Here is an 8,566-nt window from a genome sequence, read left to right as displayed (position 1 = left end):
TTCCCGTTTGAATTTTGACAGTGCGTGTGCATTTAGGAATTTGTTTATTTTTTCTAGGATGTCCAGTTTGTTGGCATATAATTTTTCACAGTAATCTCTGATGATTGCTTGTATTTCTAAGGGATTGGTTGTAATATATCCTTTTTCATTCATGATTTTGTCTATCTGGGTGCTCTCAGGAAAATGCAAATCACAACCATAATGAAATATCTCCTCACCTATTAGAATGGCTATAGTCAAAAAATCAAGAAATAATAAGTGTTAGCAAAGATGCAAAGAAAAGAAAACACTTGTGCGTGACTGATGGGAATGAAAATGGGGCAGCCACTGTGGCAAAGAGAGCAGACTCTCTTAAAATACTAAAAGTAGATCTTACCACATAATCCAGCAATTCCAAATCTGGGTATTTATCAGAAGGAAATGAAAACACTAACTCAAAAAATGTATGTAACCCCATGTTTATAGCATCATTATTTCCAATAATCAAGATATGGAAACAACCTACATGCCTATCAATGGATGGACAAAGAAATTATGGTACACACACACACACACACACACACACACACACACACAGAGGAATATTAGCCAGCAATAAAAAATAATGAAATATCACCATTTGCAACAACATGGACAGACCTCAAGGGCATTATGTTAAGTAAAATAAGTCAGACAGAGCAAGATAACTATTGTATAATCTCTCTTATATGTGGAATCTGAGGTGGGAGGGAAGGAAGATCATAGATACAGAGAACAGACTGGTGGTTGCCAGAGGTGAGGATTGGGAGGTGGGAGAAATGAGTGAAGGAAGTCAAAGGTAAAAGAAATAATAATCATCATCAAAGGTAAAAAATATACAAATAAAAATAAATTACTCTGGTTTGGCACTGAAGTATAATTATAATAATTTAAAGATTTTAGATAACAAGCTATGTTAAATATCTTACAGAAGATGTTTGGTTTCCCAACATTCAACTGTGGTCTCTAAAATCTGTTGCCTCCTATAAATAAGCCAGGTTCCTTAAGAAGTAGCTGATTCCAGTCTTGGGTAGCAAGTGTACAGGATGAGCTTGCTACACAAGTAAGAAAGCTGTCAGAACCCACTGAGGGCATGTCCGAAAGACTCAAAGGAGTCTTCTGGGGACAATAAAAAAGGCTTGGGACAATATAGGTATCCATGCAGATAATAACTAACACACTCTGTGTAAATGCATATGTATTGGTCACGTTTTGAGGATGCTAGGAAACTGACTCATTTTGAAACCTGCTAAATTTTTAAAAATGATATATTTATCCTATCTTTCATTTCAAAAAAATACTCAAAGCAGATGTAGGGGAAATAAAAGATAGGTGATGTTGTGAGCTTCAGGTACAAAACAGCAGCTTTTCCTAACCAATGTCATAACTTCTAATATTGTTCTCAGTATAGAAATACTCAAGTGAAAGAAATATAGCATTATTTTTCTCAAGGAGTTTAGATTTTGATGCCCTGACTGGTTGATTTTGTAAAGACGAATGATTCTGCTACCTAATTTAAAACCTCTTGGAATCTATAGCTCAAATCAATCCTTTATAGATGGTTAAAGTGAAGAAGTTTTAATAAAATTGTCTTTCTTTTCAATGGTTAATCCTTAAGACCTGAAAAATCCTTCTGAGCTGATAATGTATCTTTCTTTCTTTTTTTTTACCTGCCAGTAGAAACGAAGCCGAATAAAATACCCTATCCCACAGTTCCCTTCAAGGATATAAATGAGGCTGAAAGTGTCCTGGCTTTGCCTTCTAAGCTGGATGAAATCCCTATAGCCATTTGCTTATCTCAGAGGGACGGGATAGCTCTTTTAAATTATATTTTATATAGTATGCCCCATGTTTTAAGAACTCTCTGGACAACAGTAAAAAGTCCATTCCTTAAAGAGGTACATTGAAGATAGTTGCCCATTTCCCCTTTTGTGTGCTTTTCTATACACTCAACATGTGAGTATTTCTGCTGCCACTGTGAGCCCTCAGAGATGAAGACGCAAGGTTTTAGTCACAGGACCACAGAATCAGGAAAATGAGTTATAAACAATAACATCATATTAATTTTTTTAAATAACTCTTTCCTTTCTCATTTTCCATACTGATCACTCTATACACCACTTAAGAGAAAAATAATAGTTACTTAACACTGGGTGTGCTAGTTTCATATTTTAATTCTATTTAGCAATTACTTCTGTTTATGACTTAAAACCTCTGAGGCTCAATTTTCTTATCTGTTCAAAGGGAATCATCATCATCATCATCATCATCATCATCATCATCCCCTGTATCAAACAGCAAAATTGAAACTGGGAAAAGTAGATATAACTTTATAATTGTACAACAAATATGGAGTATGAACTGTCAGCTGAATCATCATAAAAGCTCATTTGAAGAATAAAAAAGTACTGGCTCATATATTCCACAATTCCTACGTGCCATACACTTAATACCTTACATATATTACCACATTGTATTGTCACCAAAACAATGAGGTACGTGTTGGTATCTTCACTTTACTAATCAGGAAACTGAGGCAGAGAAGCTAAGTAACTTGAATGGCACATATGAAATAAGTAACCCAGATTTAAAGGTCAATCTAGATCTACCTCACTTTGTGATCAGACTCTTAACTCTTACATTATTCTGCACTTCTATACAACAAGGAAGTGAGGGGATGAGAGAGAAAGAGAAAGAGAGAGAGAGAGAGAGAGAGAGAGAGAGAGCAAAAAAATAAATTAAAAATAGCAAATGCCATTTTTTAAATTGTCAGCAATAGATATGCTGAGACAAATGGTACATCAATACATTTAAAAAAAAAGTATAAATAAAGCTGCCTTCATAAAGTATTGCTTAATTTTGCTAGCCAGATAATTTTGTAATGAATTGAACTATATCTATCATATGTGATTCCTTAATACCATCTTTTACTCGATTAAAGTAAAGATACTATTTTCTTGCCTGCCCTGCAGGGATTATTTCAAGTGCCTTAAAATCCTCATACCCCTGAAAGCCTTTTTGATACCGACACAGTTAATCCTCTTACAGTCAACCTAACCTGAATTTAGAAAAAACGATTCTCAGAGTTTCCCAAAAATACCATAGGAAGCTTATAATCTCCCATCGCCGTCATCAAAGCACAGAGCTATTGGCGGCACTTGCACACGATGGAAGGGACAGGCTTTGTCCTCCCTGCCCTTGGCTTCCCCTCCACTTTGATCTTCCATTGCCCTTTCTCCTATCTCTCTCTCTTTTTTTAATTTAAACCCTGCCCCCAACAGCAATAATTGAATTATCTGTGAAGCTCATTTCATATTTGGACTTTTAGCTCAACTCCTCTATTTCTGCTCCTTACAAAACAGAAGTTTTTAACAAGGTGGAGTTATCTAAATCTCACTTCGCTGTTAAACACATACTTTGTCAAGTATACTGACAAAGTGGAGAATTGAGACATCATCCTGTGAGTTAATGATCCTAAGGCTTGATAGACATTCCTAAAACATAAGTTAATATTTCTTATGTTCGTTCCTTTCTTCCTTCAGTACATCAGAGCACTGCCCTCCAAGAGACAAGAAAAGGAAAACATTGCTTTCTTTGGAGCGGCAGCTTGATATCAGGGATGTGCACCCAAAGTACTCTCTCCAAATCCCAAAGGCAGGCCAGTTTGTGCTCAGTGTTGTTAGGAAACTCTCCTGGCCTACTCTCCTGGAAACTCTCCTGTTGTTAGGAAATTTCTCTGGCATGATAGCTTATCCCCAGGTGACTGTTGGAGAGCATTCACCTGATACTGACTGGGCCCACAGTGTAAACGGATTCACTTCATCTGAGGATTAGTAAAAATAAGTCCATTTTTCCAGATCCAGCTGAAATCCCATCTCTGAAGCCTTCTTTAATCACTAAAATCCACAGCAATCCCATAGAACTTATTGTCTGTATAATTCATAAAGAACCAAAAATGTTTTTAGAATTGGTAATTAAAACTTTCTTGGTTATAGAGCAGTTTCCTATTGTTGGCATTTAGTAAAGCATTGAATAAAGCAAAACACCTTAATATCTAGGAATGGTATCATGAGTCAATAAAAATTAATGTCTGTTAAAATGAACCTGGTCACCAAGACATGGTAGTCTTTATCTTAAAAATGAAGAGCAGAATAAGGTGTATTTTAGAAGGATTTCCATAGAAATAAAAAAAAGTATTTTAAAATTAGAGTTCTTAACAAATTGTAGGTAACTGACACTCTCCGGTGATGATAAAGACGTTATAGCAAATAAAAATAGCAGGGAACATACATTAGGTGTTTTCCCCTTGCTAGGCACTGGGTTAAGTACTTTACACTCAGCCTTTCCCAAAACACAACAATAAATGCACTAGTGTAATTAACATATCATGGATGTGAAAACTGAAGCAGTTAAGTAAATTTCTAAAAATTTCAAGTAAGTGGTAGAGTCTGGATTTGGAACCCAGGTAGTTTGATAACAGAATCTATGATTTTACATCTCTAGCTAAAATTAACAGCTTTGGCTTCATAGCAATTATATTATGTATCCACTTTACTTGGAAAACAGAACTACACAATTTCATAAGAAATAATGCAATCTGTCCTACTGACAGGTTAGCATATTCCAAAGTATCCCTACATTTATTTTTAAATGTTTATTTATTTACTTTTATTGGAAAAGAGAGTGCTAGTGTGGGAGAGGTGCAGAGAGAGAGGGAGAAATAATCCCAAGCAGGCTCCATGCTCAACACAGAGCCCAATGTGGGGCTTGATCCCACAAATGTGAGATAATGACCTGAGCAGAAATCAAGAGTCAGATGCTTTACTGACTGAGCCACCAGCCACCCCACAAAGTAACTCCACATTTAAAACATTGCCTTTTAAAGACATGTAAAAAATGAACGTAAAATGTGTATTTGAGGGTTTCAGATTAGTAGTAACTATGCTATTTTTCCTGAAGAAGTATAAATAATAGATAAATGTGAATAATAATAATAAATGTGAATATAGTGAATTATATTATTAAAATTGAAAAATAATAAATGTGCTAATGAAAGTTGATAAAAACAAGCTTGAACACCATTGAGTACATTCTCTGTGGCACATAAATTCCCAAGACCTGAAGGAGTGAGTGGAAGGAGCAGTTATGGAAACCTGGAGACAGCGATGGGTCTGCCAAAGTCCACCTGAAAAGGTCCTGCAGCCAGCACACCATGACCCATTGGGGAGGAAGTAGAGAGGATAAATAATCTGACTCACTCTCCTCTTGCCATCTGGTCTCTTGCTATGACTGCCTTGACCTAATCCAACCAAAACCCAGGGGCATGAGAACCCATTAATGCAGCCCATGCCGGGACAGCCATGTAGGTGGAGAGCAGAGTCAAGGACCAAAGTGCACCTGAGAAGTCAGCAGAAGGAAGGTAGCCAGCAGAAGCATCATCTATGCATGTCTTCTCTTTTTCTAGAGCCTCCTTCTTCGTAGAGTTAAAAATAGGTAATTATATCTGGACCATTCTAGATTATCCTCCTTCATATTAAAAATCAAGGTCATTAAAACATGCATAATAAAAAGCTTTTGCCTTAAGAAACAATTTTATCTTTGCTTCTTTTATCCATTATTTCTTCATACTTTTATTGAGTAATTCCTGTCTGTCAGGTATGGTACTGGTCCTCAGAGATGACAAGACAAGTAAGTAGTACATGGTCTTTGGAGAAAATAGCTACTAAATTACTGTGGGAACCTGTTTAGTGAGTTCAGTAGTATTGGAGGCACATTGCCTGATTCACTGCACTCTTGAAAAATACTTCTCTGTTTACCTTTGTTAGGTCGGAATCTTATAAGCAATGAACACAATGCTCAGATAGTGGCATTTGTGGTAAATAACAATGTTAACTTGTTCTGTGTAGCCATATTAAAACTTGGTGCCCAGGAATCTAAAGCCCTAGCCTGTGGTTTTCTCCTACTTTGACACCTTTCTTTATCAAGATGATTTTTCAGCAGGGTTTCATTGTCTTTGCCTTCAATTTGTATTTCTAGAGCTCCCAAAAGGGTTTCCTGATCTTTATAAATTCTTTGATTGAATGCAGCGTAGGAAATGTAGAATGGTTATATAATGGGAACATGGCTCTTTTATAATAAAGAATGATTAGTCTTGGAATTTGAGCTCCTAAGACTTACTGGCTTAAGGCATCTCTGTTTTTCTGGACCAGAAGTAAATATACAAACTTACAAAAGAATGGGTTTAATGAAAAGCAATAAACAAATCCTCACCTACTTGCCTCAGGGGAGAAGGAATACAGAGAGACAGTCTCCTTAGGTTGCCTGAAATCATCTTAGGCATTATTAAGGATTTCTAGAAAACAATCTCCTATTAATGGGGCTAGTGATATTTTACAATTCAGCAGTGCTCTGTGTATAATAAAGCTAAATCAAGCCAAGGTCAGAAAGTTGCTGGGTAAAATGACTTGGCGGTCATTCAGAAGAAATATGGAAACAATTTTTCTTTCCAGCAAAACTGAAATGGAAAGAACAGTTAGTTATCTTGAGATCAGACCAGTCTGTGTCCTAATTCAAGCTCTTCTACTTTGTTCTTTAAGCAAATTTGTTAAGTTCTTTCAGCTTCTTCAGATCCCTTCTTTATAAAGGGGAGATAGGTTCTAATCAGACTTGAATAAAATTATGTTTGTAAAGAATGCATTATGTCCCTTACAAGAGGGAGTTTCTCTGTATTGTTATGATTGTTTTCATTCCGTGTTGCCCTAAAGAAAAAAGATGCTACATTAGCAATAAAAACAGATAACTGCAACGCAGACCAGCGTACCGAGAGGCAAAGAAGCAAATAGTACATGTAATTTTTGTACAATTCATAAGAAGTCAATTTCGATTTATTTTCATTCCTCTCAGATATGTAAATGCTCACCAGAATAGAGCCTGAGGAATAGTAAGTGACTAGTGGCCTACAGAGCTCTTAGGGATAACCTACAATCTGATTGTACAAACCTCTCTTTTACAGATGAAAAAGCTGAGCCAAAGTCAAACCCTTCTTCCCACAACTGCAGGGTCCCAGCCCTATTCCAGCCTACAAACATACGGGATCATATACTCACCTCACATGGGGCCGGAGGACTCTCTCTGGAGTAGGCCCCAAGCTTTTCATATTTTCATTTCTAGTCAGTGAAAAACATTTGGGCAGACACCACTAATATGAGTATATTTGTTTATTTTTAAAGTATACTTCTTGAAAATGGAGACCTCGTATATTGCTGGTGAGAAAGCAAAAGGCTTAGTCACTATGGGAAATAATTTGGCCATTCCTCAAAAAGTTTAACATAGAGTTACCATATGAACCCCCAATTCTACTCCTAGGTATATGCCCCAAAGAAATAAAAACAGAGCAGTGCTGGGGCATCTGGGTGGCTCAGTCAGTTAAGTGTCCAACTCTTCATTTTGGCTCCAGTCATGATCTCATAGTCTGTGAGTTTGAGCTCCACGTTGGGCTCTGCGCTGATGATGCCAAACCTGCTTGGATTCTCTTTCTCCCCCGCCCCACCCATCTCCCCCACTTGTGTTCCCACATGTTCTCACTCTCTCTCTCTCTCTCTCTCTCTCTCAAAATAAATAAATAAACCTTTAAAACAAACAAACAACATACTTTCTCCAAAACCACAAGCTTATTTTAAGCAGACTTCATCTCTTAAGCACTGTTTAAACCATTTAAATTTCTTCTTGTATATTATTTATGTAATACCTATTAGGTAGCATGGTATCATCATCCACTTGGTACCACACACACACACACACACACACACACACACACACAAATGTCAGGAAAACTGGAACCCTTTTACTTCAGTTTTTAAAAAGAATGTGTCTAACTCATCTTTGGCAATTCATGAGGTAGCCAATGAATTTCTGTGTGGTAAAGATTTTCTTGGTCATTCCACACAATACTGAAAATGCTGGTTTTTAACAGTCTTGGTTTTATCATAACAAAATCAATGACACCTTGGAACACCACAGTGCTTCACCGTAAGTTGAAAATGAACAAACATGTGAGCATGCTACTGTCAAAACACCTACTTTTCCTTACCTTCGAGGAGCATTATCTGAAGATCAGACACGGGGTGGGGAGTGAAAGGGTCAGAAGACATACTAAATATTATCAACTTTCATTCTTTTCCCATTTAGATGAAAATCAACATAAGTGGAATTTATAATCTTGCCCCCTCCCACCTGGTGGGTCACCGTACACACTCACAGAGGATGCATACCCACTTGAGACAACAGTCTTCTACTGGACTAGTCGGGTGAGGAGAAATCTGTGCATTTACCTACCACACAGTTGTAAGAGCAAACTGGCTCTACCACACAACTGATTTTGATATAAATAATTATGTTCCAAATAAAATATATACCCTATAGCTATGGCCCAGAAGACAAAAATACTTGGCAAAAATGTTGTTTCAATTAAGTGGTTTTAGGAATCATTTTTATGTTAAACAATTTTTTTCCATTCGTTATAGAAATGTTTCTTATTTTAAAGAGTACA

This window comes from Suricata suricatta, chromosome 1 (assembly GCF_006229205.1).
Source record: "Suricata suricatta isolate VVHF042 chromosome 1, meerkat_22Aug2017_6uvM2_HiC, whole genome shotgun sequence".
Classification (NCBI taxonomy): Eukaryota; Metazoa; Chordata; class Mammalia; order Carnivora; family Herpestidae; genus Suricata; species Suricata suricatta.
This window is presented reverse-complemented; position numbering follows the sequence as displayed.